The following is an 8,301-nucleotide window of genomic DNA, read 5'->3' on the forward strand; positions in this document are numbered from 1 at the left end:
CAAAACATTTACTTCTCATGTGACGCATACCGGGAGACTCATAAAAACCCCCTTCTCATTAAATTAAATTTACATGCCGTCAGGCCAGTTGAAAGCCCTCCCCAGTAATGTTTGATCAGCTCTTCCCAATATACAATACTCAAATAAGCAATGAAAATATATTCATTTTCCACAGGTTTCCATTCCATTATGAATAGTAGGGGCAAAATAATGTTTGCTTCTAGAGTAAGCCAGCCAAAGGTTCTGCAGTGCTAAACCCCCCACGAAGATAAATACTATGCTAATTAACAGATGGTAGGCGTGAATTGACAAAGCCAGGTTTATGATTGGACTAGGCCTCTCAAAAAAGTTTGGTCGCTGGAGATATCCAGGGTAGGGAATGCACATGTAAGCAGCATACTGTAGGTGGCCCAGACCCAGGCTGCGACCTTAATTACCAGGGCAGTTCGTCTGCATTCGCGGGCAACTTACAGTAGCTGGGTTAGGGGGAAAATAACAGGATGTTTTTTATTTTGCGTGCATTGAAGCCGGGGGGAGATTTTTTGGTTTGAAAGTGAGTGCGGTAAACGGTACTGTAGTACGTCAAGTAACACAGGAATTTATTGGAAAAAAAGATCTCTTTGATATCCAGCTACGACTGTTTCATTGTGTAAATTTTTTTTTTATTTCTTGTTTTCTGACGCTGCGTTCATTGGTGAGTTACTTAAACTTATCTTAGTTTAATACTAGCCTTTAACTTAAGTACTTGTTACGATCGACCAAGACCAGTTTTTTATTATCCTAGCCAAATAATTTTTCAAACACCTAGTACAGAACTTACTCTGTCTTATATACAATCAAACTTTTGTAACATTTGTAATATTCCTCAGCCACTTCTGGTATAGTCTGAAAACGGCTGTAGTTACACTAAGGATTCAACGTAGGTCACAACCTTGATATGTCTAGAATTGCCTTTGCCGTTGTTGATCGCGATAACTTTCGTGGAAATTTCGTTGAAACTAAGTTGACAACCGTGCCCGCAGTAGTCTAAATCTTAATGAAATTATTTGTTTTTTATCGATTTTCAAATTTTTTTTATCGATTTTCAACCTTTTTTATCGATCGTTGCTTTTTTTGCAACGGGAGTTAAGCGAAATCAGTACTGTAGTTGTGTGCTATCAGTGTGGGATATTAGCAGAGATCTCTTTGTAGCATTTGGCATGAATGGAAATGTGTACTTCCTGCCCCTCTTGCATACAAATGAATGCTCCGGGCAATGTGAATGATTTCCAATGTAGCACTTTGCAAGGCAGTCTTAACATGTTGATAAAGCCTTCATAACTTTGCAGTGGTCGTATTTGAGGGCTTTAATTCCTGCAAGTAGTCACCTCTGCCAGTACAAGGCAGGTCAAGTCCTCTGCAATGCACTTTTGTATCAAGTGCTTCCTAGTCACAGTTTGTGCAGGTAACATATCAGAGGAGAGTACTGCTTTAGCCAGTGCCCTGCAGAGTGACTTGAGTAGGTGAACTTGGTCTAACAGCATATGGTTCTCTGTTTCAGAATGAGTAGCTGCAGCCATTGTACCAGTGAACCCTTTACATGCCTTGCCATCAGCATCAGTTGTTAGGCACTTCTCCTTTAGTGGGTTCTTACCAGTAAGTAATTTGGATGCACAAATCTTTCCACCATTCTGTTCATCTTTGACATTGGCATCTTTACTGAACAGCCCTCATGGACTGGACATTGCAACTTGTGACCCCTTCTTCTATTCATTTCACCAATTAAGTTACAGTTGTTACTGTGATTGTAATCAAAATTAAATTTATCAATGGTGACATTCTCAACAATTACATCTCTCTATTGGCTTGCACAAACAAATGGAGTCTTACTTTTTGCATTAAGCAGACACGTATGATATTGACGATCATATTCTGCAAAAACTGGAGAGTCTTTTGAGAGGCCATGCAGTTGCAGTGTCTTCTTTATACACCCCTTTTCTGATATATCATTTTCATTCATTTCTTCTATTGCAGGTCCAAACTGGTTGGCTGACTTTTGTAGTGTACTGACAGCGGGACTTGGAAGAGAGATGCTGCTGAGCATTCTATGAGCTGCACTTGAACCGATCTACATCTGATGCAAGCCTGACTGCCGTGCAATGTTTAGTTCTGAAGGATTCTTGCCAGGTTTGCTTCTTGGTTTAAACCTTTGTAGATGGGCCAGAGCTTACAGTACCTTTGTATCTTCAGAGAATGCATCCAAACACAACCTTTAAGCCAAGTCCCACAAATTCTTCATATCTAAGTTTGCAAGAGGAATAGGTGCCACAAAGGCGCTCACTTCACAAAGTTATTAGCCTCCCCCAACCAAATGTTTTTTACCTACTGAAAGAAAGATAATTTGCAATGTGTTTTTCAATGGTTAAACTGATATTATTATTACCATAAATATTGTATTGACTTCCCCAATAATTCTAACCAATATGGAATGGTAATAATTACACAGCATATGATTGTATGTTATTGGCATGCGATGTAAAAACCTGTGCATGCCTATATGATATGCACATTGACATGTGTAACACGCGAAACTCGAACAATTTAGGTTATATTTTCCCAGATCAGCCCCCCCCCCCAATCATATTGGGCCCCTACGCCTATGACGGTAGTTCTATTAGGCATGTTTTTTGGAGTATTCAAAATCATACCAAGTTTTGTGTGGTGGAGTATAAGAATCGCGAGATACAATTTATGAAAGTGGCAAGGAAACATGGTAAATATGACTGATAAAAGGCCAATTTTGACCGAAAATGTCAATTTTTAGGTCATTCACAATCACAGGAATATATGAATAGGCCTAGATAAACTGTGGTGCGACAGTCGGAAATTCCAGCTGTCGCACTCCAATTTTCCAACTATCGTCAGTTTTATCAAGTTCGGGGGGTGAGACACCCCCACACCCACCCCCCCTTCTAGCCACGTCCGTGGGTGTAAGTCACAACTTCTCAAACAATCATTAAAAGAGGTTTAATGTGGAGTCTAAAAATTTCAATTTTTAGTTAAGATGGCATACTCATATTAGCATTTACATCAATCCACCACAAGTGTTCTCATTCAGAAAAAGCAACAGGAGAACAAATTTCTTGATATGTTATCAATTAGTGTCTGGTGTTTTCTTGGCAGGGATGTTAAGGAGCATGAAAGAGAGTACAAGTGATACAAAAATTTGGTCAGTTGAGGTAAGTTTAGACCAATTTAGGCTTCCCTGGAACAGCATACAGAAATTGATTTCTGCTGAGTAAAGAGGTTTGTTTACAAGTGAGGAAAACTTCAGTCTCTCATAGTAAACAAGCAATCTGCATGGTTATGATATAGAAAATTGAGGGTGCTATGAATGGCCAACTTGTCAGCTATCCAGTTATTGGTTGCATTTAGCTTGTGAGAGCTAAATAGATTAAGGGATCACATTACTTTTTGATTTAGTGTGTATTGGGTAGTGTTTGCACAGGTTATCCGGGTACCCGCCCGACGCCATACTACCCGGTTCCTAATTTATTACCCACATCTTCCGTAGTGTGATATAAAAATAAAAATTAAAAAAAATCGCAAATCGATGGTTAGGCAGATTTCCCATTGACTTAGTGTGGTGTTAGGCTACCATGTGTCGAAGATAACAGCAATAACGAAAGTACTCCATGGATATCTTATAACTGCGTCACAATTTCAGCGAATAAACAGATGGTTAGGCCTAGCTAGATTTCTCATTGACTCAGTGTGGTGTGGTGTTTGGCTACCATGTGGAAGAAATTATTATTTATTCATTCGTTTATTTCATGGAAGGAAAGGCTGACAAGGAATTTTATGAGATGTTTACGGATTATAGACGGGATAACTAAAAAATAATAATCGCAAGTGGCTGTTAAAGTGTTTACTAATCGTTTATTCCAAATGCGATCAAATTGTGCGAATCGCACAATCTCGCGGCTAATGCGAACCCTGGGCCTGCCTAATAGATAGTAGTAGTAACAACTGTTTACGAGCTAAATTGGATATTTATATGGTGAGATCAATAGACGTGGAGAGCAAGCAAAAGCCGCGACGGCAGTGCGATGTTAGTAGTAATGTTAATTATATGAAGTTATTAACAAGTTAATGAAAGAAACAATAGCAAATAGAAATTATTGAGGAAGGTTTTATACCTTATCTTACACCTACGTTTTTGAACATGAAAACATTGTCAGTAGAGAATATGATTCATTTATTATGGCATCCAATATGTCATTTCTTGAAAATTGTGATACTCGAGGGTAAAACAATTTTTTTCCGGGTACCCGGATACCCGACGGGTAACGGCTCTTGGGTACCCGGTTCCCGATTTTTGGACCCGTGTAAACACTAGTATTGGGGCATTTAATAGGTGTATACTACCACAGACCCTTTTATCATGCCGACTAGTATTCAGCAATTGGTTGAGCAATATTGTGTGTCTATGTGAAGGACATTTTATTTGACCGCATAAGAATCATAAACATTTTCAGAAGTCCAACACCTGTTAACAAACAATTTAATAACTTGTTAGTACTTTTATTTTACAATCATTTGGTCAGCATGGAATGTCATTAGTTGAATCACAGAAACTATATTTGGTAAGTTGAAACTATGAAGAATCAACAGTGTGTTTTGTTTGTTTACTATTAAAATAGGAATTAATGGCCAAAGAAGTTCAAAATTCCAAGGCTGCTACTAGTGCTTGAGGGAAGACTGAAAGCAGAAAGAATGCCTAATGACAGAGAAAGAAGACATTATACAGACACTGTGTGACTGCATGGTAGGATATACATGGCTAAAATAGGTAAACAGTTTAATACTGTAAACTCACACTATATCATTGCCAAACAGCTCTCTGAAATCTGAAATAATCACGAGGAGCGATTTAATGCTGCAACGTTATGCTGGAGACCCGACTTGCATTTGACAGATACTAATAGTGGGCCCAACTTACAATAAAGTGAGCCTAACAAGTAACTTTGAAACACTTCTTAAGTTCAGGCTCAACCTTGAAACTTATTTTTCGTGACGACCTTCAAAACTTGTTTTGCGACAAGCTCTGCTAACCTTTCAACCAGAGACAAATAAATCATATTTGCTCACGCTCGAAATGATGCTGATTTAATAGTTGCGCGCAGATTCCTCACATCATGTGTATTTACTGCGTTACTAGCGGGGCCCTATGTGGGTGAAAGTGATTTGTATGTGCTTCCTCCTGCACTGCTGACAGCCGCCCAGTCCATACATTTGTATATTCCCACCTACGAAAACCAGTGTCTAATATGTTTATGAGCTTGCCGAACGTTACAACATCATACAGAAAGCCATGCCGGACAAAATTATATTTAATGAAATAGTAACATATACATTAGTTACTATTTATAAATATATGATATACAAATATGTCATGCATAAACTATATACACGAGGTGTATGAGTAATCTGAATATAAAACGGCATTGCTTGTATATATATATATATATATATATATATAAATATATATATATATATATAAATATATATCTATATATATATATCTATAGATATATATATATATAGATATATTATAGATATATATTTATCTATATATATATATTATAGATATATATATTGTAATAAACGTTAACTATTACGAGTCCATTGCTGCTCCTTACCTATTTTTAATTTGTCAGCTAGACTTGTGTATTCATTGTCTATTTCGGTGGCGGTGTTGCGGTCCGCATATTTGTATTTCTGAGGTATGTTTACAGTTAGCAACCCACCATATTTGGCGGGGTCCATCTTGTACATGTTCCTGGTTTTGTCTGCCTCTACGAAGATTTCTTTAGAGGGTGTGATGTTTTCTATGTCCTTCTTGAGGTTGGACAGGAACTTCTCCATCACTTCGTTGAACTTAATGTTCTCGACCATTTCCAGCATATCGGACTGGAATGAGACCAACTCCAGGATTTGTGGGGGGATGCATCTGGATTTTAGCCCGTTTGCATCGGTGGTGGCGGTGTTGTCCTCGTCACGGCTGGTGTCACTCGTTTCCGCATCGGTGTCAGTATCGGCCAGGATGAATAATGCTCTCCATCGCATCCATTTATCAGCTTCTCTGTCATCTCCAGCAGTCTTTTCAAGTATTCTCTAGTTGATGGCAAAGGAATGTTCTTGCCCGAGTAGTTCATATTGTATCTGTAATAAAGTATGGGTCACTATTCCACGAACTACCATAAATATATATATATATATATATATATATATATATATGTATATATATATATATATATATATATATATATATATATATATATATATATATATACATATATATATATATATATATATACATATATATATATATATATATACATATATATATATTATTAGAGAAAACCAGAGAAATAAGATATGACTCATAATTGACAAATAAGGAGTAAGTTTTAGAAAATCTATTGTAATTTTCGGTCCCCCCTGGGACCTTCGTCAGCAATACTTGGCAGTTGAATGAGAAGTACAAAATGTGTTTATTACATATATATATATATATATATGGAAGACTTCCTCCACTTTGTACTTTTGTGGCAAACAAATAAATAAATAAATAAATAATATATATATAATATATATATATATTTATATATATATATATATATATCTATATATATATCTATATATATATATATCTATAGATATATATAGATATATTATAGATATATATTTATCTATATATATATATATATTATAGATATATATATTGTAATAAATGTTAACTATTACGAGTCCATTGCTGCTCGGAGTTGTACAGCGATCGTCAGGCCTACTGATCCGTATAAAATATGGGTCGCTATTCCATGAACTACCATTTGGGTTTGACACGGCTGGGTGGTTTCCTTTGGTGTCTGTTGCCATGTCTACAGGTAGAGATGAGCTCGCTTCTCTAGTTGAGCGTGTTGCCTTTGAGGATGGTAATTTGGAGCTTTTCTTTGCAAAGATTGCATAGACCAGAACCAGACTGCCGCTTGTGCGTTTGGACTGTGACACAATTTCCCAGTGTATTGAATATTCAGCTTTTTTCTCCTTGAGTTGCCAGATGTGTTTAGAGAGTTCCGTTTCTTTCTTATATCGGTCATGTTGGAATGATTTGGTGTGGTTGTTGTATCTCTTCTTAAATTCTCCGCTCGCGAGGCCTATGTATGACGCGTTGTCGGTTCATGACGTGACTGTGGCTTTGTAAATGACGTCATTAACCAAGCAGTTGCCGCGAAGTGGGCTACTGTCTACTTCTCGGCAGTTGCATGTCTTTTCCTGGGGGGGGGGTTGGCTCGTTTCTTTCATGACCTTTGAGTTGTGTGACTTGATGATCTGTTGCATGTTTCTCATACAGCTGTAACTTTATTTTGACTGTTGATCTGTTGAAGATTTTGTGTAGCTTGTTGGTCTGTGGGAATTGCTTGTCGATGAGTTTTAGGAAGTCCGCCGCAAAGTTGGTCTTTACGTTTTTGCTGTACGGGGGGTTGTACCATGTGATTTTTCTTGACCTGCATTTCTTGTTCTGTTTGGTGTCTTCGTTTTCCTTGTTTTGGTATTTGATAGTATGGTTGTATCCAGCTGACCAGAGGGCATGATTGTAGGTGGGTGCTGCTTTCTTGAATGCATCCTGGTTAGATGATAGACCAGAGACTGTTCTTTCGATGGCTGGCAGTATGTTCTTTAGTATTGCGTGCGGGTGGTTCGAGTGTTGGCTTATGTAGATTGGTTCGTTGTTTGGTTTTCTGTAGGGCTGGTATTCATGTTCAAAGTGACGTCAAGGAAGTTGACTGTTTTCAAGTTCGTTTGGACAGTGATTTTTAGTCCACATGTATGGACGATCTTGATTAGGGCTTTTGGTATTCTGTCTGCTTTGCTGCCTGAGCATGACCTCATTACTGCTAGCCCATCGTCCCTGTTTAGAACCAAACCAGTGATATCGGGGTTTTTCTCCAGTTGGTTCAAAATGAATAGTCCCACCAATTTACAAACTTCCGCTTTGTCAAATGCAGCCATTGAGACGTGGAATTGGTTGACCGTGTCTCTCTTCTCGTTTGCCCTTGTGATCGAGAGATCTCCTTGCGTGCATGATAGTCTTGTATTCAGTATCACTGATTCTGGTGTATGCTTTGGCCCATGCTAGACATTTGTGTATGAGATCCTTGCTTATTGAAGGGTAAAAATCAACAATATCGAAGACCAGAAAGGTGAGACTGCTCTTTTCCTGTATATTTTTAATCCATTCCAGTACGCTTGTGGTAT

The 8,301-nt window shown here is 37.9% G+C and overlaps 1 protein-coding gene across 6 annotated transcripts in view; it reads right to left on the reverse strand.

Moving 5' to 3' along the window:
* The window catches only part of LOC139961004 (gamma-adducin-like), a 214,734-nt gene that overhangs the window by 168,652 nt on the left and 37,781 nt on the right, over nucleotides 1–8,301 (reverse strand). The gene's annotated exons all lie outside the window — the stretch shown is intronic.

Source organism: Apostichopus japonicus, chromosome 20, assembly GCF_037975245.1.
Source record: "Apostichopus japonicus isolate 1M-3 chromosome 20, ASM3797524v1, whole genome shotgun sequence".
Taxonomy (NCBI): domain Eukaryota; kingdom Metazoa; phylum Echinodermata; class Holothuroidea; order Aspidochirotida; family Stichopodidae; genus Apostichopus; species Apostichopus japonicus.